Source organism: Zonotrichia albicollis, chromosome 8, assembly GCF_047830755.1.
Source record: "Zonotrichia albicollis isolate bZonAlb1 chromosome 8, bZonAlb1.hap1, whole genome shotgun sequence".
NCBI lineage: Eukaryota > Metazoa > Chordata > Aves > Passeriformes > Passerellidae > Zonotrichia > Zonotrichia albicollis.
Window position 1 is genome coordinate 17,726,335 of NC_133826.1, and position 23,654 is coordinate 17,749,988.

General features: G+C 41.7%; 1 long non-coding RNA gene across 2 annotated transcripts; it reads right to left on the reverse strand.

Moving 5' to 3' along the window:
• Window positions 1–221: 221 nt before the first annotated feature.
• LOC113458619 (uncharacterized) lies at window positions 222–11,327 on the reverse strand. 2 transcript variants are annotated; one of them, XR_012581362.1, is made up of 4 exons: window positions 11,004–11,327; window positions 8,400–8,526; window positions 7,413–7,742; window positions 223–6,852 (listed from the first exon to the last, which is right to left on the reverse strand). It is a non-coding gene; the product is annotated as an uncharacterized LOC113458619 (long non-coding RNA). The 2 variants fall into 2 exon arrangements; XR_003379017.2 differs by lacking the exon at window positions 11,004–11,327 and having other exon boundaries at window positions 222–6,852; window positions 8,400–8,671.
• Window positions 11,328–23,654: the final 12,327 nt, after the last annotated feature.

Sequence of the window (23,654 nt, forward strand, 5' to 3'; positions counted from 1 at the left end):
GAGTTCCTTATAGGGGTAGGGATTTCCTTACCTCTTTTAATTCTGCTTTTCTTCATGGGAGAAAATCATACTGATATTCAAACTTTAATTTTTGTTTGCATAAATGTAAACCTCATCTCGTGGGTATTTATGGCCATCAGAAACAGTATCTTTCTTGCTCACAAATGAAAAACAAATCAATGGGAAGATCATAAAAATTATCTTTATTAGCTTCCTCCCTGCATAACTCCACAACCATAAAACAAAGTTCTGTAAATTAACATTGTTCTATAAATTAATGTAAAAGAATGCTCCTGTTAGGAGTTTCCTCTTATATGCAGTCAAGTAATATTAAATATTTTATTTATGTCAAAGTCACTGAATATTACATATTGTTGCTCTCTGTAGATGACAACTACTAGAGTAGTCACAGATTAATAGCTCTCTCTTTTGGGATGGATAATTTTGCTATCCTTGATCTGATGTTCTGTTTTGTGGTCTAGTGAGGAATTTAAAGATAAGCCAAGACTACTTAGTACAACCAGACAAGCTTGTTTAGGTTCTTCCCTAACTGTTAAGGTTCACTATTTGTTACAGATATTGTCATTGAAATTGGTAATTGATATATAAACTTTACACTAATTTACACTGTTTGTTTTTGACATCATTAGTTAGAAAATGACACCCTTTCCTATGTTTGTTATACTTTGGGTTCTGGTTGCAGTGATTCTGCCTCTCTTCTCTATTTTAGCATTCCCTGGATTGATGCTGCAAATTACATGTTATTTTTTCCTCTTTCATAAAGCAGTGTCACAGAAGTAGAAAGACCTCAGCTATTGAGATCAAAGGTTGCTCAACTTTGCTGGATAGCATGGCATAAAGTTCGGCCGTGATGAATGGTGCCAGGACTTGAAATAAGAGTAGCAAGACTAAGAGCATGAGTCACTGTACTAGGTCTTCATGCCTGCAGAAAATTTGTGTGAACTGCTGGCTGAAAGCATTGACAATTTTCCATTAGTAATGAATTACAGTAGTAATTTCATTAATTTCTTCACCTCAGTCAGGATATGTTGGTGTAAGTTGCTTAACCAAGCATCAGAGGAGCCATTGCTGTTAACCTTTAGTCCTTTGCTGTGTAACCAGGACCAGTTAAGAAGTAAATTAACGTAGCATCCCTTTAAAAAAAAATTACTTTAGATAAGCAGTGGACATAATTTTGCCTGTTTTTAATTTAATAGCAGGTTTATGGTTTTATGCAAAACCATTCACGTTACAGCTGACCCTCTGGGAACTGGGCTTTTTCGTCTGTGTAATTTGGTGTCTTTAATAATCTGCTGTCTGTTAAATCCAGCACAGGCTTGATTAATGAATTGTGATGAACCAATGCATTAATTTACAGGTTTGGTCTAATACCCTAAAAGGCTACATCAGTGCTTCCAGTTATTAATGTTAATAAACTTGTGAAAGAAAGCAATGTGAGGAGGGGTGAGGGAGGGTAGTATGTAGCAAGTTTTGTCTTTATTCAAGCATTTATTTCTGCAGCTATTTTTCTTACAAGAGAACTGCAAAAGCCCTTGACAACAGACAACATCAAATGGAGAACAGCTTAGTAGTATTTAAAAAGACTGTAGAATTTCTGAAGCTGTCTGTGTTCCATAGTAAAATCTTTTTTTCTGTGCTGAAAGTCCATATTCAACATAGGCTTTCATGCTGTTTTTCTAAATACTGTGTAATAGTTTTGAAACCCATTGCTGTTAAATCTGTGGCTGAAACACAATCTTGAATATGAATGTCTCTGAAAAGTCACTCCAGAAGCCTGGCTGGTAATAGGTAGGTGTGCATATAAGGAGGCATATGCATGAGAATGGTGGGTATTTGACATTTACGGCATTTGCTATGATGAGCAACTCATTTCTAAGATGATATTGAAGCTTTTAAGACTATCCTTTTGAAGACTTTAAATAAATCTGCAAGGTAAATTGCAAAATTTTTATTCCATTTCATTTAAAAAAAAATCCTTCATGTGTCTATTGCATGTAATGATTCCAAAGAGTAGAGTATATTCTGTTCAGTCTCAAAAGAGCTGGCACATTGAGAAAAGAGAATAGAAATTGAATTTATTTATTTTTTATTGGGAAAGTAGGGTTTGGGAATGGGATAGTAATATGGTGTGAAGATTTTAGGAAGGTGTAAAAAAAGTATGAAATTTTGTCTTTGATGGTGAGCCTTTAGATCTTGAAAACATCTTAAAACAGCATAGAAGTTCAAAGAAGGAGCAATGTGTCCTCTCTCCTTGGATATTAGCTCACAGTACTGGAACTTAGACTTCAAATTACAATTCAAGCCTTTCCTTGTTCTGATAAATATAATCTAAGAATTATTATTTTAGACATTGATGTATCCATCTTTCTGTCTATTAAAATATAGCATGACGTTTAAAGCCCATTTTAGCAATCATGCCTCGGGCATTGTCTTTCTAGTGGGGCACAGGAGTTTTCACTTGTCCTTGAGATAAATGACACTGGTATTGAATTGGCATCTCTTAAGTCTTGCTTCAGCATCCATGGCACCAAAGTATTGTTGGAAATATTGGAATGAGATAGAGAACACTGTTTAGATTGAACAAAATAAATTCCCCCTGTTTCTGTTGCTTCTTCCACTTCTTTGCTGGTAGGGAGAGAATAATTTCTGCTATATCTTGGCTATTTTAATAGGATTCAGAATGCATGATCACATTAGATACTGTACCTGAGGCAATCTGTGTTTAGACTGGTGATAATTACATGCAAAAGTCATTCAACAATGAGGCAATTAATGCTGATGAACTTTAATAAAGTCAGCTGTCAGCAATAGATATTGCTGGCAAGTTTCCTAATCCTATATTTATAATACTTTGAAATTCCCTTCTGTTCTATTCTATAATGCATTTCTGTTTAATGTGTTAAAAAAAGCACCAGAAAATATTGCCAGCAACATATTTATATATGGCACAAATATGAACAAAGAGGTCAGAAGTCAGCCTGCTTACCAGATTTACTGCAGTGATTGGTATTTACCAAAGGAGATGATAGACAGAACAAGGCAAATCCTCTAACTCTCTCAGCAGAGGAAAAGGAAAGCATTAGATAAGGAACACAGGGCTTACATTTCCCCTCATTGTTGATTAACAAGCATTAAATTATGCTTAATGTCAGATGTAGGCAGGTCATTGTTATGTGGTGTCAGTGTAAATTAGAAGATCAAGCCAGTTAATGTCTGGGATTTGAAAAATTCTGGAACCTTTGTCATTTGCTGCAGAGTCATACTTTTGTGAATTTCTTAGTTATCCGAATTGGTTATATGATTAGATGAATTTTGTAATTGGAAAATTTCATTTTAAAACCATTCTTCTTTGGAACAGAAAGCAGAAAGTGACTCCCAAGCTTTTTTGCCTTTCCAGCACAGGCAACTATGAAGTGGGAGGCAACTATGAAAAGGAGTGGCCAATGGAGGAATGGGCGTCCTCCTCATTAAACTTTATTGAGCATTACAAGGGCAATGCAAACCCCTGAGTGCCTTTTGCTGGGGATGGGTTGTTCCTTTGGTGGGTTGCAGTTCAGGAACCACTCCTCTGATATGAGGAAGATGGAAAATATGGAAAAACTTGCCACAGGCTACAGATGAGAGAGCTAACACCAAGGGTATGGCGCCTTCTGTGAAATGATATAAAAAGCCTAAATATGGGAGTTGTTTTAAAATGGCAGAAATATAATTTGTCTCTTTCCTAGTCCAGTCAAATTCAGAAAATCATGTGGCACTGCAGAGCTGTTATGTGTTAGGTTTAGGGCATGAGCTTGCTCTGGGTCTCCTGGAAGAGCTGTTCTAACAGGAACACTGCAAACTGCCAGTTTGGGGAAGGACTGCTCTTGTCAGAAGCTTTCTCCCCCTTTTTTAGGAATACAATGGGAAACAGCAGAGAGGTGTTCTTCCTTGTATGTTTTCTTGTTACTATAAAGGCATTCTCTCTAAGGCCACAGATGGCCAGAGGGACTATCCCTGTAGGTGTGTGTGTTCTCATCCTTTTCCCTGTTGGCTGGGATGAGCGCCCTTGCCTGGATGCCCTGGTGGTCTAAGCCAACGTGACTTCTCACTCTCTTCCTTTATCTGCCTGGAGCAAAAGCAGTGTTGGCAGTCCCACAGGGCAGTGAGCAGCTGTTAAACACAGGTTCAGTAGCTGAAGCTACATAGTATTTTCTATTTTAGCTGTTGTACTATGTTAATCAGTAAAAAACATACACAGCTGAGGAAAATCTGTTTATGGTGGCTGAAAGTGTGTTGTGACTGTTGAGGTTATAGATGATGGTTCATGTGTGTAAGCCTTTGGTTTCAGTTAGAAAATTCTCTGGTATTTGAGATGAGGTTAAGTTTCTAGGGTGAGGCTGGAGATGAATCACAGCTGGATTTTGGCTTTTGGCTTTAACATCTACAATCTCTTTTCGCAGCTGACAGAAAGATCACATTGTACTAGATAAGCCGTACAAAATTCCTGCTGTTTTAACCTGAAATCGTATGATAGAAAGGTTGAGAGTTGGAAATGGAAAATGTAATGGAAATGTTTGTCATGAAATGTTGGCGGCAAGGTGCAGCAAAGCCCCAGCGGGAGACAGGTGAGAGTCAGGAGAGTCCCACCTGGGTCTCTCTGACCATGGAAAATGTCTGTTTTGGCCTGTCTGGCTCTGGCTGCTTGTGTCCCTCAGTGAAAGTAAGGGAGAGAGGAAACTGAGACAGGGACTCTGGGGACAGTGAGGAGATGGCGGCCTTGGTCCAGGGAGGTGGAAAGGCACAGGCAATGGGGACAGAGGAGAGGCAAGTGGTGAAGAAAGAAGTTAATGATTTAAAATAAATGGGGTTGGGGTTTCAAATCTTTTCCTGCTTGCACTGAAGCAGGTGACAGCAGCATGGAGTGGCTTGTACTTGCTAGTTAGATCTGTAAAGTATTGAAACATCTGTTACACTGCGTAATGACTCCTTGAATTGCTCAGGCACTTATGGCATAAGGCAATGCTGCATAAACAAGCTTGTCTGTAAAGTCAAGTGTAGGACATTCCTGTGGTTTTCCTGCTTCTCCACTCTTTGATAGGAGTAATGGTCTTTTCCAGTGGTTGGATTGCTTATTCTGCCTATGGAGGAGGTTTGGACAGAGACATTTCTTTTTGTGTTATGTCAGTAAAAGACAAAGCACTTGTAAATAGAAGGAGGCTGGCAAGCACCCAGCTTAGGATGCTGAGACCTGGATGGGTGGAAAGCAGTGAGGATATAAAGCCAGGGTAGGTCTCAGGAGGTTATGGGTGATGGGTCTTGCTCTGCATGTCAGAAGTGTGGTACCAGGATCTGTCCTGTCTGATATCCCTGTCAGTGACCTGGGGAGGTGATGCAGTGCACTCTCAGCAAGTGTGCAGGTGTCAGTAGCTGCAGCTGGGGGAGGGATACCTATCAACATACTGGAGACCTGGGCTGATCTGCAGGGAGAGGGGAGCTGCCAGGGATCTCATTAAATTCAATGCAACAAATGCAAAGTTGTGCCCTGGGGAAAGAGAAACCCCTGGGGTTCTCCTGGGATGGGCTCTGTGGGGACAGCTCTGTGGAAAAGTGCAGCAGAAATGAAGGCTGATAGCATCCTGGGCTCTTAGCAGGAACAAAGCCAGGAAGTTGAGGAAAGTGATTATTTCCTTCTCAGGACTTGCTAGATCTTGTGTAGATATCCATGAAGTTTACTCCAATACAGTAATGACATCCTTAACGTGGATTTCAGTGAAGGGCCAGCAGCTTGGTCTGGGGCTGGAGCCCTGGCAGGGAGGTGAGGGAAGGGAACTTGCTCAGCCAGGAGAGGGCATGGAGGATGGATTTGGTCACCTTCCAGCAGCCTGCTGAGGCACTGTCCCCATTGTGGGGGAGGTCTAGCAGTGCAGCAGGGGGGAGCCTGTGCAGCCCCCACTCCTGGAGGTTTTCAGGAGCCTGACAAAGCCCAGAGTCACCTGGTCTGGTCTCCTGGCTGACCCTGTCCTGAGCACAGGCTGGATAGGATGGACTCCCATGCTCCCTTCCAAGCAGCATTGTCTGACAATTCAGACAACTGAATATAAAAAGGAGGAGGAAAAGAAGAGTTGATCAAAATATATTGCTCAGAAATTCAGTGGTAGATACCCTAATGTTGTGACTCTTAGACAATTAGGACTCCCTAGGACTCCAGTTCTGTGGACTCCCTAGTTCAGAATCTGTTTGCCCAGTGCAGTCTGTTTAGATTAAATTTAACCATTTGCATTTGTTCTGGTTGGATAATTACTTGAAAATAATGCTGTGGGCTAATTTACCTGCTTTTATGTGCTTGAATGACCCTGGAGATATTCGTAACTTCAGATAGGGCTCTTAAAGGGTTTTTTTTCCTTTTTTTTCCCCCTTTTTGAGATTTTTTTTTGTGAATTTTTTTTTTTAAGAGATTGATTTTGCCCACTTATTTTTGAAAAAATTGCGTTCTGTGATGGGGTGTGTTTTAAGTACCATGCAGGCACAGTGAAATAGACAACTTTCATGAATAGTCTGAAAAATGCAAGGCCTCACTTTTTCATTTTTTTTGGAAGGAAGCAAACAAAGCTGGAAAACTGGATATAAAATTCAGCTGCTGGTGCTGCCTGAGCAAAAGCAATTCCTTTACTAGGTGCAAGAATGAGTCATGCATTGTGCTGGAGTTTGTGATTTAGGCAGATGTGCTTCATCTCTCCCTTCCAGCAGTACGGTGTGGCAGTTCCTGCTCTCAGTTCCCACAGCTCAGTGGCAGCACACGAGCTGCTGGTGCTGTCCTAACCCATGGGTGGGTCTGTACCTGCACGGCTCTGCCTGTAAAAAAAAAAAAAAAGGCAGGATGAGGAGAAGAAATGGTGTGCAGTGGTTTGGTTTGTCCTCATGAAGAGGTCACTGCAAGATGTTGGTCCAGGGTGTGATGGTGCATGGCCTGAGCTCCTGTGCAGGCACCCAGCACTGAGCAGTGGCTCATGTGTGACTCTGTGTGTCCAGAGCGCTGTGTCAGTGGATTACAAGGATGTAGAAGAGATTGTGTAGAGAGCCTACGGGCAGGAGCCTGATGCCCCCATGCTTGGGGTTTAACATGAACCCCTCGAGCCTTTGCACAGCAGAGCTGCAGAGCCCCGTCCCCAGGGCTCTCGGGGGCCTTCGGATGTCAGGTAAGTAGTAGCAATTATTAATCGCTAGGGCTGAGATTATTCACACTGTTTGCTTTCCTCACATTCATTCCTCCCTTTCTTGTTCAAATAAAGCGACATTTAGTAGAAACTTACAGTGGAGCTTTTAATCTCCCTTTCAGTGATTTATTTGATTTCATTGATCTTTTTAACTCATAACCAAACTGATTTTTGTATCCAGAAACTGTCTGATCTTACCCCTTTTATTTTCCTGTGTACTGAAGGAGCAGCTCAGTCTTTCAGAGCTCAACAGCCGTTGTTAGAACCAAGTTTGGGCCGGGGCTGTGGAGCAGTCTGGGCTTTCTGCGCGTCCTGGTGCGGGACAGGAGTGCGGAGCCGGGGGTCCTGGCAGCCAGGGGGGACATGGGGGGCTGATCGTTGAACGAGGGCTCGTTGCCTAAAATCGGGGTCCATATGCGACACCTACTATCATACATGGCCTTGTAAACCCAGCAAGGGCCGCGATCGGAGGAAGTTTTTGAGAGGAAATCTTTGCAGAATTGCCAGCTTGTCTGCTAAATCACCTGTCTGAAGATAACGGCATTTTAACGAGACGAATAGACATTTCTGAACCTTCCCCACTGGTTTTCCCTCGCTGGGTGCCAGGAGGAGCAGGACGGTGAGAACGCACACGGCGCAGGGAGCGGTACGTGTCCCGGGGAGCAGGGCGGCTGCGGGCGGTGTCGCGGCCGGGGCTGTCCCTGCGGCGGGCGGAGCGGCGGCGGCGGCAGCGCCTCCCCGCCTCCGCCAGGGGCTGCTCGAGCACCGCGGCGGCGGCGGCCGGACCGGGCCCTGCTCCGCACCGAGAGCTCTGAGAGCCTCGCTCCGCACCGAGCGCCCCCCGCCCCTCTCCGCTCCCCCGGCTCCGCATCCCAGCCCCTCCGGCCCGCTCCCCTCGCCTCACTCCCTGAGGCGTGCGGGATTTCCCCTGCCGCCCCCGCCCCCCCCCTTACATGCAGGCTGTAATTAATTAATTCCCCGAGCCGCACGGGATATTTTTAAAAATTTTTTTAAAAAATTATTATTTTAATTTTTTTGTAAATTCTTCCCCCCCCCCCCCCCCCCAAGGCATAAGCGCGGTGATTGAAACTCTAGGTCCCGGCCCGCCGGTGCGCTGGGAAGGGCCGGGTGCCGCCGAGCCCTGGCGCTAATCAGAGAGGAGCGTGTTCGCAGGGGATAACTCACGCGTCTCCCTTCCGTGAGGCGCTATCAGCGCGATTTTCGTCTTGGCTGTGTGCCAAACACAGTGTCGTGCTGCCTGCTTATTCCTCTTCCCGGGCTCTGGAGTTATTGGCTTCTTTCTGCTTGGTTTCTGTAAAATAATGATTTGGAAATGTATTGCTTTAACATTGGAATTAATCTAAAATGCCCTAAAAACGTTTCTAGCAATGCTACTATTCGAAAGGTTGATCTGGGATGGAGGCCACCCCATTAGGTGTTCCTTCAATGCAGAAATACGTAAGGTAATATGGCATTGAGTAATGCATTTTTTGTTTTCCCAAGGCTAATATCTTACTTGTAATAGCTAATGAGTTTACACCAGAGATACAATAGATTGGAATAAGCAAAGGCAAGACTTTACAGATTTCATTGCAATTTATGGAGAAAATCTGGTGTCAAGCAAAAAGTCTATTTTGTGTTTTCTGAAAGCGAAGTCACGGTAATTAAAATGCTTTGATAAAATGTTTCACCTTCATAATTGGTGTCCTTGGTCTGTTGCTTCTCAAGTGTTGGGTTTTTTGTTTGTTTGGTTTTTGGTTTAATTTTGTTTTGTTTTAATCTCCCAAATTTTTACAACAGCTGCAGTAGAAGGACCACAGTCTCGGGGTTTTGGGAGAAAAGGAGTTTGTTCGTCCTGGTTTTGTTTTACTTTTGAGTTGGTTTCAGGAGTTTGTCAGTAATCATGCTGAAAGCATGTTTGTAACTAATAGTGCTCTGTTGTCAAAAACCTTAGCAAACCTTTAAGTGAGTCTAATTAAAGCAGTCTTTGATAATGGAAATAATAAAAGATTGCTTTAATTTACGCTGTAATGAAAGGATTGTGCCATTAAATGCTACAGGAAATAGTAGAACTGCTTTTCCAGACTAGGCAGAAATTGCATGCTGTGCTTTTATGATCTCAGTCAAGTCCCAGTGATTGTCTTTCCGGCCATCAGCCAGAACTTCAGAAAGGAGGTAGTTCCTCCCTCTTCTGAGAGAGAGGCATGTGTAGTCCAGTTATCCTGTTTGGTGTTTCCAGTGTGTGTTTCTTCTCTAAACCTTGCACATCTGCCCCCAAAGCCTGTCATTTTAATGGAGCCTGGCAGGCTTTGTGCTATCTGAACACCAAGCTTTAGGTTGGAAACATAGTAAGATTTTTTGGTCGGTCGGTTGATTTTTTTTTTTTTTCCTCCTTGACATTTCTTTTTCATTATATTGTTTCTTTATATTGTCCTTTAAGCCAGGATAGTTCTGGAGACAAGAAATGACAACTTATTTTTTGGACCATGGTTCTAGATACCAGTTGGATTGCCCTTCTCCAGTGAACAGGTTGCCAGCCTGAGAGCAGTGGTGGGGTGCTACAGTCATGTCAGCAGGACACGTGGCTTTACCCTGCAGGGTAATCACCAGACAGCCTCATGTCTCTTCTCCACTTTTCTGCTGCAGGTTCTGCGTTATTTTTTATTGTATACTGAATTTTATATTTATTTTCATGGGACCCTGGATGAAGCCTGAACTTCTGTGTTTTTGAGAGGAGAATCCAAAAAAGAAAAGTAAGCAACTTACCCCAGGTTATTTCTAAGGTAAATTAGAACATTGACGTTAAGTCCTATTTCATTTTCTGACGTTTCAGTGTTGTAGTGAATGAGCAAATGAGGTTGCCAAAATGTGACTAATTCACACATTTTACTAGTCTTTACATGATAAGCTGTTGGAAGGACTAAAACCATATACCTTTAAATATTGAGAAACAAGCATAAGAGGAGACTCAGGAACCTCAGAGCAGAATATAAAATTATGCTGCTGCAGCTGGAACTCATGCTGATTCTGTGTATTGTAGAGAAAACACCATCATAACAATAACAAAAAGAAGATAAGAAACTGAACTGTGAATTCCAGGTTCATTTTTCAGTTCTACCTAACTCTTTGTAACTTTACAATGAAAGATTCAGAAATTGGAGCCAATTACCATAATATGTGGTGGTTTGGTGGGAGCATGTTCTACATCAGACAGTTAAAAGGTTTTATTGCTATTAGGAGCTTGTTAATGCCCTTGATAATGTCTTTAGTTGCTTTGTAATGTCTCTTGTTGAAGTATAGAATTCTTTTATCTTCTTATTACATTATGCAGAAACTTGAATTGAAACGATATTTGCAGGAACATTTAAAGTAGTGCATCAATCAGTTTCAAAGAAGGGAAAATGTTCTCAGAATAGGTTATAAAAGGATAACTGTCAGTTTTATTTTGGATGAACAAAGAAACCAATGTAAAAAGCACTTTATTGTAAAAGCAATTCAATAAATATTCCATATAAATATAAAGGAAAAGAAAGTTCATAATTATCTGATGGCTTGAATATAATTTAAGTAATACTTCCAGAATACAGCAAGCAGTGAAGCTCCTTCTTCTTTCTTGTGTATTCTAACCCCAGCTCAAGTCCTCAGTAGGAGATAGTTTAAATCGACTTGTTAATGATTTGAATGGCTGAAATATGGTTATAATTTAACATTATCTTGCAGGGATGTAAACCTCCTCACAAAACACCTCGCTGCACAAGAAAAACAGCAGTAGGACCTTCCGTCACTCACCTTGCCTTTTGTTTGTTTCGTTGGTTTTCTTCCTCAAACGTGATTTCTTGTTGTTTGTTTTCCCTCTGGCATTTTTTACCTGCTTTAACATAGTTATTTGAGTATTTATACATTTGGATTCCAACCCTTCTATACAATTTGGTTAGAAAACACTTGCAGGGGGTGTTATCATCCAGGAAAACAGTTGCAAATACTCTGCTCCCTGAACCAGTAGTAGCTTGCTAGACCACACAAAATATGGCATGTTGCAAATCTCATCTTGTAGCCTGTAAACCAGAAGCAGCACTCTCCCCTTCCCCCCTTCTTTATCTTCTAAAAAAAGAAAGAAAGAAAAAAAAAGAAAATACCAAAGCCTGCACATAGAGAATTGTAAATGCTCTGCTCACATGGCAAATGTTTCCCAGAGAAATTTGAGTCTTGCCCTTTGGATCCATTGTCTTTTCAGAATCCAATGTTCACCCTGTGACTTCAATAGAATAGAGTATTTCTAGTTTAAGAAATGTATGTTTATTTCTGAAGAGTTTATTAAGGTAGAGAAGTAATTGACTGTGAATGCACAGATTTTGGTTTATTTATTTCAGTCTATTTTGGTAACTAAGTTCTATGGGTATGGCATTTCTAACCTTTTTTGTTGGTCATTCTGAAAGGGTATGCAGCATGTACCTGCATTATTCAACTGTTAAATTTTCTTTTCAAAGTTTCAGAAGTTAAAAATAATTTTTATTAAATAATCATACCACAATAAACTCACCTTGTTCATGCCCCATTCTCAATTCTAAGCTTCAACCTAGGTATGTTTTTTAACTTGCAGGTGGTTTTAAAATTGTGGGCTATTAAAAAAAACTCCTGTGGGTTTTAGGAACTTACAATAGTGATTTAATTGAAGTCTGCTATAATTGATCAATCAATGCACAATATTCACAATGTATTTAAGATGAGATTTTACTTGCATGGCACATTTTTCTACATAGGACTTCCCTCCTTTAACAGCTGCCCTGTGTTTTCATGGCTGTGCAGCAGCTCTAAAGGCTGGGGTGCCAGGTGGCCTTGGTCCCTCCATCCCCCTGCCCTTCTCTCTCTGGCCAACACCTGCCCTTTGTGGCACAGGTGTCATTGCAGCGCCCCAAAAAGAGTTTATTTCACAACACTTCCCACAGCCTCTGAAGGAGCGCCCCCACAAGTTACCAGGCTCTTGATAAAACAGTAATTTCCAGTGAGCAAGCTGCTGGGCTGCGTGCATCGGTGAGCTTTGCCCGGGAAAAGCAGGGTTCCCATGGCAACTCCCCACGCTGTGGCTGTGGCATCCTGCACGGCTGGGGCTGGGGCTCGCTGTGAGCCCGGCCCTGCTCGGCCCTGCACCCGGCTCTGTGCCTGCTGCATCCAGCCCTGCCTGGCTCCACACTGCTCTCCCCAGGGGCACGCTCCTTCCTTAACACTTGGCAACATCAGCCCTGGGCTAGAAACCCCAAACACCCAAGGTAAACAAACATCACACTCTAAAAAATATTGCACAGAAATCACAATCGAGCCCAGGATCACCCTGGGATCTTACCAGAAGGCATTGGTAAGACATCAGATAATCAGCTCTTTCTTTGTTTGGGAAGGAATGTTTACTTGCCTTAAATTTATTTGGCTTTTAAATTCAGTTATTAATAAAGGAGCTTTTGCTGACCTGAGGTGAGAGCAGGGGAAGAGCAACGCTTGCTCCAGGAGCACACATCAGAAACCTGACTTGAGCAAGACACTAAAACCAGGCAGTAAGAGCAGTTTGCACTTCATCTGTTCCCAAATGTAGGTTACTGTGCCAAGTGTGAGGATGGTGGCTCTCATTTTGCAGGAGTTCCGAGTAACTACACCTGATGCCATTTCAGAGCAGGACTTTGGTTGGGGAGGTGGCCAAGCTCTGCTTTCACCTAAAGGTGCAAAAGAGGTAAAACACAGGGCATCCTTGGGGAAATGGGGGTTAAGGCTTTCTAATCCAGTATGGGTTAAACATGAGAGACCTGAGGTATATAAGGAATTACACAAACATATGTAAAATTGTTGCTAGTTGAGCTGGAAAGCCTCTTGTAACATGTAATACTCTAAATATCTGTGAAGATAGGAGGAGGAATCTGGCTTTCCTAGATAGAAGCATTTTTGGAAGAGAAGTAGAAGATGTTATGAATAGATGTGACAAAGGCAATGACAAGACAGACTTTTGCATGAAGCACAGAAAGCTGATTTATAGGAGGAAATGTAGTGGCTTGGGTGACAAGAGTGTGAACCATAAAGAACTTTAGAACTGATGGGTGTTTTACTATTGTATGACAAATAACCAAAAAGAAGGGACAAGCAGCAGCACCCACAACACCCAGCCAAGAACAAGAGATGTGAGAGACTCCTCCTTAGTTTACCCCTTTCTAAATCATTATGGAGGGGAGGCTGTAGAAGGGAAAAGCCCTTCTGAAGGAGTAGCCTTGAATGGTTTCTTCTGGCTGCTAATAATGCTTCTAAAGGTGTGACCTGATGTACAGAATGAAACCTCTGGCCCAGGTAGTGAGCATCACATCACTGTGACAGAACAGGGCTCAGTTCAGATTGCAGCAGAGGAAAAGTGATGTCTTGGCAGAAGAATTGAGTGGGAAGTGACAGCTCTTGCTGTAAAAAGCAGAGAGTGTCTAAGAGTTAAAATAGATTCTTCTCTGAAATGCCCATGTAGCTTCAATAGCTCCACAGGAGTTTTAGGATTACAAATGACAGCAAAATTTGTGCCATTCTGCATAATTGTATTCTCTACAAAGAAAGTTTTCTACATCTCCTAGTAAAGACGGTACTTTCATTAGAAGGAAAATAATTTCAAAATTACATCTCTTTGTGCCAAGGATTAAAAAGATCTAACAGGGAGTTCTTAAAAAAAAAGGCATTTACATTGAATCCTTTGGTTTTACAGGTAGAATAATGACATGAAAATAAAACGAAATTTTAATTGGTGAAGGGAAGGGGAAACATCCTAGTTCCTGACTTGTCACTATGTTCACCCTCTCTTGTAGCTCCCACCATTTTCACTCACAATATACAGGACTATATTTGTCTTTACTGAGGTTCAGCTCTATTAAAAACAATCCATTTCTATCTGTCTGCCAGTGTAAGATTTCAGCCTTCCTTAACACGAGTCTCTGACAGACAACGAACCCAGAATGTCTTGGTTTGGCAGCGGCTCAATCCCCTGTAATTTTGTTAATTTAAATGTAGTGACAGGCTGCACTCTCAGGAAATGCCAGCTCTTTTTGCCCCACCACAGCCTGGAAACTCTCCGTGATGGCTCTGCTGTCATAGCTGGAGAGCACGAACCCTCTGTGCTCAGCTTGCAGTTCCGACTGCCATGTATGGACATTTCTAATTACTTTGGAGGCGCTCCATTTTGTACTGCATGCATAATTAGTTAGTTATTTACATTTTATTTCAGCATTTTTCCTAGCCGGTACACTAATGAAATCCCGGCGTGACATCAGAACCTTCCTGTTGAAGTGGGTCTTCCCTTCAGGGATCAGCCACCCTTTTAAATTAATGAGCCGCTTATAGAAACAGCTTCATGGTTTTATGTGCACTGTTTGCAAGGAAATTTATAAATGGTCTGACTCCTTTCAGATCCAAAATCTGTTGAAATTAAAAGAAAATCTCCCACTAGTATTGCACACTTTGGGTCATCTCTTATGTGGATTTTTTTCTCATGTATTTACCATAACTCAGGGAAAAAAGTCCTCCTCCATCTTTCACACAGAGGAGCAGATGTATGGGTGGGAAGGAAAAAAATGGATGTAAGGAAGCTGATTAGCACTGGACGGTCCTGTCCCATCCCCCCCCCCCCCCCCCAAAAAATAAAATGGACTGTAGGTAAGAATCAGTAACATCATATTATTAAGAAACTTGTTTTTCATTTAAAGACTTTATTTGAGGAATATAGGAAATACAGTTCAGTTAGTCTCCACAAAAATGAGCTGCTTTTTGAGGTGCTGTTTTCATAAAGAAAATGAGATTGTTAATTTTATGTTGTTTCTCTTGTAAGTGCAATTGAACAGAAAAAAGAAAACCAAAAAAAAAAAAACAAATCCTCCTAAACAAACCAAAGCCACCCCAAAAAAACAAACCAAAAGAGAAAGGAAAAAGGTGTTGCTTAGCAACAGCCTCATTCAAATGGTCAGAAATTGGTGTATTTGCTGGAATTTGGGAGATATCTCACAGAGCTTGCCAGGTGCACAGGATAAGGAAAGAAAGAATCAATGTCCAGAGTAGAGAAGGGAGCCACTGGCTGCCATCAGATTAAGCGTGTGCACTTGGCTCAGTGTGGTTTGCAACACAGTGCTGGTGGCCTGGCTTAAGCACGTTTGCACCTCCTCACGTGCCCCCGTTGTTTCAGTGGCTTGTTATGTTTGTTAGTGTGTTTATTTTCCTTCATTTTTAGGTGTGCTCATCTTCTCTTTCCTCAACCTTACTCACAGAGCAACCTTGTCTCGAAGGCAGCCCTTTCCCTTGGGCAGAGCAGGAGGACACAGCAGCTGATGTTTGCAGCAGCCACCTCTCCCTTGTGCTTTCTTGCCTGTTCAAGGGTCCAGCCCCGTGTGGAAAAAAAGCAAAACTGCCCAGTGAGCACACCTGTCTGTCTGGAGAGGAGTGGGGGAAAGGAGGGCTTGAGAGTGTTTATTCCTAAGTGAAGTCCTGCACCTGCCATTTTCTCTGTCCCCTAGGAGAGGCAACCCTTACACTGGAGGCCTGGGAGAGCAGCATCATTGCTGAGTAGGAAGCCCACAGGGCACAGCTGAAGGCTCTATAGTGCTGTCCTGGCTGTGAGCTGCTGCCTTTGGTGTTTTTTTTCTCTAGTAATGCTGTCAGCTTTGTGCACTGGTAGGTGACCACGTTGTATTGGGGCTGCCATGGGATTATTGGTTTGTGGCTTGGATTGTTTTTCTTCAGCCTTTTTTGTTCTCTCCCTTTTTTTTTCCTATGGTATTTGAGGAAGGAGACAGAAGTGACTCAGTACAATTCCTTGTACTCTTGATTTGCCATTCATCAGCCTGGAGAGGGATCTCCAGCCTCCACATATCCTTAAGTCAGGCAGGATGAAGAGAATATGGCACTGGTATTTTATATACCTGGGCCTCAGGAAAAGAACCCTTGAGGGTGTGCATAATTCTGCATCCCTGTAGAGAGCCAATTAGCCTTTTGCTTTCCCCAGTATTGCCAGGGATTTCTTCAATATCACTGTAAAAAGTGTTTGTAAGTCTGGTTGGGCTCTTTAGACCCTGTAGCTGGGGCATGTTGACTTGGTGGCAGCCAAGTATTTACACTCTTTGTACAAGAGAGGGGAGGAACTGAAGGAAGGTGACTGAATCATCGGCTCTATTTTGGAGTTGACCATTGCTTTCTTCCTGCCATTTCTGTTGCTTTTTGGGAATGGCTGCCTTTCCCACATGGCTCCAAGTAAGAAGATGTGCAAAAGAAAAGCTAGGAACTTTGCACTTGCACAAAATGAGGAAAGAGCTCGGAGAGGGAGAAAGTGACCAGACCTCACAGGCAATTAGGATTCTGTGGCTCATTCCCTTTGCAGGGGAAGAATCTCATCCCTATGTGGATTGACTTACCAACTCATTTGCAGAAAGAATTATAAAATGCAAATATTTATAAATCAATGTATATGTTGTAATCTTATTTCTAAAACAAGCATTGCTTTCTACTGTGCCTCCTGTGTGCTGTGAGTTGAAAGATTTTCCAGTGTTTATCCCATTTTGAGCAATAAGCTGCAGGGAATAAATGCTGTTAGTCAGACTGGGATGCAGTGTCTTCTGGAGCATTTGTCTCCTGGCAAGTTGTCATGTTCTCTCAACAAGTGTTAGTAAAAATATTCAAATTAGCATTAAAACTGGGTATTTTCTGATATTTAACTTATAGTTCAGGCAGATGTTATAGCCAAACAGGTGATAGCATTCTTGTTAAAGGTCTGGCTGTGGTTTCTGGTTTGCAGGTAGGAGCTTCCTTCAGTGTGGCGCTTCTCCTGCAGCTGGGTGTGGCGGGCAGGCTGTGGAGACCCAAACTGAGTCTGCTGTGTGCTGAGATGGCCTGAGGCAGGGACAGCTGGAGGGGGAGGGAGAAAGGGCTAAAGACCCAGGGGACCATGGAGGTTTGGGGTTTTGGTTCCTGCACCATAGTCTGCAGGACAGGGAAGAGAGGAGTGCTTTGTGTGTTCAGGAAGCAGGGTCTTGCAGTCAGGCTGGGTGGGATCTCTGCTGGGTGGGTGTTTGTGCCTCATTGAGGGGGGATCTGCGGGGTGATGATGGTGGCACCACTGCTGCCCCTTGCAGCCCTCCCTGGCAAAGCATTCTGCTGAGCAGCACTGGGCAGGGAACTCTCCTCTTCTTGGTCTTGGGTATGTCAGAAAACCTCCTGTGAAAAAAGTCAGTTGTGCTGATTTTGAGAGAAAGCAACTTGTGATCCAGTGTATTGGCAACTGGCAGGAAATAAGGCTGCTGCCATAAATTATGCAATGTATATCTCTTTGCACGATGAATTCTGGAGCCCTTTCTTGATTATAGTTCTTCTTTTAAGAGGCTAAATAAATATTGAGGCTAAATAAAAGAGTAGTGTGGCTGCAAGGAGCTGCTTTGTGTCTGGAACAATTGGTAATATGGTTTTATACAAGTGCTGATGGTTTGCATGAAGCCTGAAGACTTCAGGAACTGGGTTGGTTACAAAGATTAAGACCAGTCCTGATGGGTGCAATGTCCTTCATCAAAATAATAAAGAAAGAAAACAAGAAAAATAAGAGAGAGTAAAACAAAAGGTATGGAGGAAGGAGATTCTTTCATTGTGGAAGAGATCTTGAGCATTAATCACTTCCTTTTGCTAGATAGATGGAAGCATGAGAAAAGAGATTATTTCCTTCCAAATTACACAGTGGTTTTTAAGTAAGGTATTAATCCCTGTGCAGAGCAGTAGGTGCTGGTCTCTGAGCTGAAAATTATTATGCACTTCTTAATTTGTCTCTATTTATGATTAAGCTCATATAAATCAGGGTACAAATGCATTATTAGAATGAAGTTATATAATAAACATATGCCTCTAATACTAATATGTTACCTGTCTGCTATATACAGCTACATCACACAGTGTATTTATTAAAAATCTAGCAATTGTACATTCCTGAAATTGCAGATTTTTACTCACCTGCTTGTGAGCCTGGGGGTATGCAACAGCTGTTTATCATTGTACTCTGCTGAAACCCTAATAAAAATGAATCTGCTGCAAAGAAATGTGGCCTTACATTGGGAAACTAAAATTTTAGGTACTAATAACACTTCTGCATTTCAAAAATTGACTTATGCCTTTGCTTGTTTCCAAATAACTCCTTTATAAAGTAGCAAAGAATATATAGTCTCTGTATGCTCATTTTGTCATAGATAGTAGAAATAGAAAATTTTTTTAAAAGGCAAATTGAATATAATGTTATGTATTTAGGATGCTTCTCAGCCTGGTTTTGATTGCTCTTGTGTTTCCCCAAGAAGTCAGACTGCTCAAAGAATAAATGAAATAAAAGTTTAAATGACAAGATCCGGCCATGATCAGAGGTGATGATGAGGAGCAGCACATTGGTGAGTCAGAGCTTTTCAACTTTCAACTTTTTTTTTTTTTTTTTTAACCTTCTGTGACAGGTCATAAATACTGTTTTTGAAAAAAAAGGTAAAAGTCTACTAATAAGTAAAATCTTATCTGAGAGATTATGAAATGGACTGCAAAGACATTTTATTTGATTACATTTCTAACCATTTAGCTTTTGGGGAAAAGACTAAACACAATAAAATTGTCACTCTTTTGAGCAGTCTTACAGGTAATAAGTAAACAGGAGAAGGCAACTGTCTCCCCTCATTACAGTCATTAGGGTTTTCCTTGGAATATAGACAGTGCAAAAAGGAGCTTCTTTGTGAGTTGCTGGAGGGAGTAATCCACAAGCAGAACAGCACACACGCGCTTTCAGAAACAGGATGGCTGTCACAGCTTGCTGAGAGTGGGGTTTGTTGTGGAATACTGTGGGACCCCTTCACTTTTACCAGGCCTGACAACTTCACAGGTGTGGGTATGAAGGAAGACCTAAAATTCCAGTTATGGAATACAGAAAAAGGAGCTATTTTGCGGCACAATCCAAAATCTTTTTCTTCAGCTATCATTTCTTTTTTTTACTTAAGCCAGACTCCTGAATCATGAGAGCTAGAGCTGGCTTTGTGCTTCATCACTTGCTCTCACAGGAGCAGGGAAGCACAATGTGTTTTATTTCATGTTATTAGCTGGGCTATCACTGGGTTGCTTCATGATTGCAGCCCTCTTCCTCTTGCCTCATCGTTGTTTTCTGTCGTGGTGGTAAAAGCATGGCAGTGGTGAAGGAAGCAACCAGCCATCAGGAAGGAATGTAAACACTGTAGATTACAGTAGGGCAGGAGGATCTGTAACCATCTCTTGTTCCCCTTTGTGGATGTCTCTATTATTCTACTGGCCCTGAGCTGATGTGAGAAGGCAGTACAATTTCAAATAGAATGGAGCGTGGGCAATGGCAGCACGTGGCTGCACGAGTGCAGGGGCTCCTCTGTGCACAGCAGTGGGCAGTGCCACCCATCCTCCTGTCCTGCACTCTTACATAGCTGTGCAGGAGGGCTGGAGCAGACTGAGTCTTCTGCAAGGAATGCAGGTTTCCAAGAACTGCTGCAGTGATCCATGCACTGCCAAAGGCACAGCTTGGGGTGAGCCTTGTTTGAAAATGCATGCTCCTAGTGAAATGTCTAGAAAGAATTAAAGTCAGGATTGTCGTAATGAATGAAATGGGAGAGTCACCTCTTTTGTATGTTTTAGATGTGAGGACATTGCACAGCTGGAATCAGAAGTAGGCGAAGTCCTTCTATCAGAATTTGCCCTCATCACTCCACAGTTGCAATGTTTTGTAAGAGCTGCTGAGCTTGTATTCTGCATTTGAAAACCAAGTGGCAAAAGTATGGATTATTCAAGCCTTCAGTAGGCTGTCAGTTTCCAAAAATGGCCCCAAATATTGGCTACCTTCAGGGTAGCATATCAGCAAGAGCCTATTTTGAACTTGTCCATGACTACTTAAATAGACAGAGATGCTTCCACTGCGAAGGCAGTGCAGAAATATTATAAATGCAGTTATTCAATGGTTTGTTCTCTTTACTTTTTTTTTCAGATTAAAATACTTTACACAGCTAAAGCCTTTCTGAATTTCCCAATTAAAACAGCCAATATGTATCTTTTCAGGACTTTGCTTATATATATATTATGGTTTTAAAAGCTGTTTTCCCTTGCAGAATGGGAATATTAGAATCAAAATTATTGTGCTGTGTAACTGAAATAAATTACAGTTCCTGGCCTGTGCTGTTGTCTGTCCAGAGATGGGCATAGTGACAGAGAAATCCTAACCAAGAGTAGAGAAATGCAAAGGTTCTGGTCCAAAGGAATGTGTCCATAAACAAATATTTCCTAATGGAGTTTATAAAACAATTGGTTCTGAACTGGTGAAGGGTAAAATTGAGCCTTTATGCTTAGTTTTCCTGGGAATAACTTGTCACAGCAGTTAAGAATTGAAAACTGCATGGTTTGTAAAGCCCCTCAGCGCAATAAAACACCTGCTATTTGCATTGGAGTGTAATTGTGCTGTGTGTACCTGGATATGAGGGCCTGTAGCACCATCAGTGAAAGGTGCTGCCCTCCTGACTTCTGGGAAGTAACCAAGCTTTGGACATAAACCTCAGGGATGAAAAGTATTTCAAGAGAAACAGCTCAGCCTGGTCTTTGGTGACTTCCAGTTGACTCAAAGCAAGAGAGTGGAAGGTCAATGCCTCTGACAGGGCTTCAGAAATAATGCTTAAGGACAATACCAAGAAGCAGTACTGCCGTATTGTGTTTAGCGTGACAATTAAAAGATAAATTGCTAAAGGACTGAGGATCCAAGAAACAGAAAATCAAAGAGGAAAGAATTGGTCCAGAACAGCAACACATGATGAGCCATGGTACAAAAGAGACAAGAACCACTTTTAAAGGAGCACCAAAAGCAAAAGCTGCCATTCCTAAAGCATATTATTGAAGCTGTTTGCTGGCAGCACACCATACAGTTTTGCAACATTGTGTAAGCTTTAAAAGAACAATGCTTTTACCTTGGATCATAGACTAAACTACTTTTTTATTGTGTCCCCTGGTGCTAACCTCTTTTGCACTTGACTTTTGAAACTCCTTGCAAGTTTGAACTCCTCCTAGCTTCTCAAGTTAATCTTTTGTCCTCTGAATTGCTGAAATGGGCATCCCAGCCAATGAAAATATTATTTAATTCTTCCCTATGTTTTCCATTATTTCCCTAAAGAACACCAGAAGAAACTTTCATATTATGTCGGTATTTCTCTGTACTCAGTAGGCCTTTGGAAAGAACTGGCTGTGGCAACTCACCCCCAGTCTGTGAGTGGATAAGCAGCATTTAGCTAATTTTAAATTTTTGGATTTTATATTTTTTCTGCACTGGCTAGAGCTTCTTCTGGGGGAGTTTATGGATTTTCTCCCATTAAACCAGTCCATAGCCTGCATATCTCTCTGTGTGCTAATTGTCATTAATATCTTAGTAGTGCCCCTGTTCTAGAATGACATATTGTGTTTAATTTTCCTGCCTTCTTTCAAATAGAAATTACTATATTTGCACATAATGTGGAAACTTGGACTTAATTATTTAAGAGGTTGGGATTGGGCTGAAGAAGGAAGTAGGACACTGGTGTTTTAGGAGTGTGAAAAACCAAGCAATGATTTGGACCTTATAGTAAAAGTGTCTTCTTACCTTAAGTAGACCATGACTCTGACAGAGGATGGAGATGTACCCATCAGATTTGCAACAGATTTATGCTTAGATTATCAGAAGGGGAAAGAAGAAATATGTCTGAAAAAATCGTGACTGAACATGACTAAAAAAATGAATCACTTATGTGTAAGAGTTAAAAGTCCCATTTAAGGATGGTTCTCTTCTAAAAAGCGGATGTCATCTTCTAACAGCTTTCAAACAGTTGACCAGAACATAATAACCATTCAATGTTAATATATACTATGCTCAGCTACTCAAATTTGATTTTTATTTCTTTTTTCTGAATGATGCAAAATCTACCAGTCATCATTCAGTGAGCTGTTTTGTCAGAGGCTTGGAGGAAAGTTATTCCCCATGCTAGTGCACCACTAACACAACTTTCTTTCAAAAATGCTTTTAGAAAGTGCCAAATATTTGATCTTAATTTCATAAATGCCATTTCAGTCACATTTGTGCTTTTGCTACCATCATTCAGGAGCTCTTTTGTGCTAGCTGTTGAGCATTCCATACCTCTGGTTAGAGATTGAAGATTTTGGTGTTTGAGTTCTCTACATTTTTTTCTTTTTTTTTATGGTCAAAGGCAAATGTATTCCTAGATTTAACAAAGGAAGATGAAAAGAGAAAGCCTGGGCCAGTAGTGAGCAGCTCTGGAAACAGGAGATAGAAGGGTACTACAGCACTGCATAGTTTTTAGCTTCCAAATGGAAATGCAATTCCTAAAGCAACAAGCATGGTGGTTTCCTGGTTTGGGTGAGCCAGTCTTGCTGTGGGCCGGAGTCAGGTCCCGGGCAGGCTGTGATGGCCAGTGGGTGACAGGGGTGGCTGTGCCACATCCGCCCTGGCCAACGGCAGCCCTGCTCTCCTCCTCTCCCAGGCTCTTACCTCAGCACCTGCATTTTCCCTGCTGTTTCTGCTCAAACATGCTCAGCCAGGCAATAAAACTGGGACAGTGAGTGGAGCATTTGTGATGGATACTGAAAACATGAAGTGCTTCCTTGTGGGATGAGAGCCTGTGTGTCTGCAAGAACAGCACTTTGAAGAAGCAAAGTAAACTCATACTGATACATCCCTTTACATGTTGAAGTCATGTCGTAAGTGCAACTCCAAAGGAGCTTTTGATGGCCTTAGAAAAGGCAGACTAAGAAGGAAAACTAGCACAGTTATAAACTACCCACAGTTGTAAATCTTGTTTTTGGTTTTGTTTCCTTTTTTCTGATCAGCACTGCCCACGTACTGTAATGTCTGCAGACCTAATCTTTTCATGTTGCTGACCAATAAAAATAAGTGTCACTATAAGCCATTTAGATTGAAAGGAGCAAAAAACAAAAAATCCCTTTTGTGTTAAAATCATTCTTCAAAGCACAAGCCTAAGAATTATGTATAGCCTCAAGCAAGTCTCATTGCTTGATCAGACTCTGTAAAGAATGGCTGGGGCAGTTTTTCTGGCCCAGAAATGGAAAAATGATGCTGTGAGTGTTCAGAGAGTCTATCTCCAGCAAAAGGAGGACATCATTCTCTCCATGCCATGAAGGCATGGTTCTTTCCTACCTCCATAATTACATGTGCTTATTCTGAGGGTATGAATTCCTAAAGTTGGTGTTATCCCTTTCTTTCCCCTAAAGGATGAGGAGGATGTTTGGAGAAGCAGAGACTTCAGGTGTGACAGTGCAGTCAGTTATGCTAGGAATACTGAGGATTGATTTTATGAAAGTTAATTCTTCTTCCTTTCAAGGACTGAAGGTTGTATACAAGGGCATGAGAATATATTGACTGGCTGG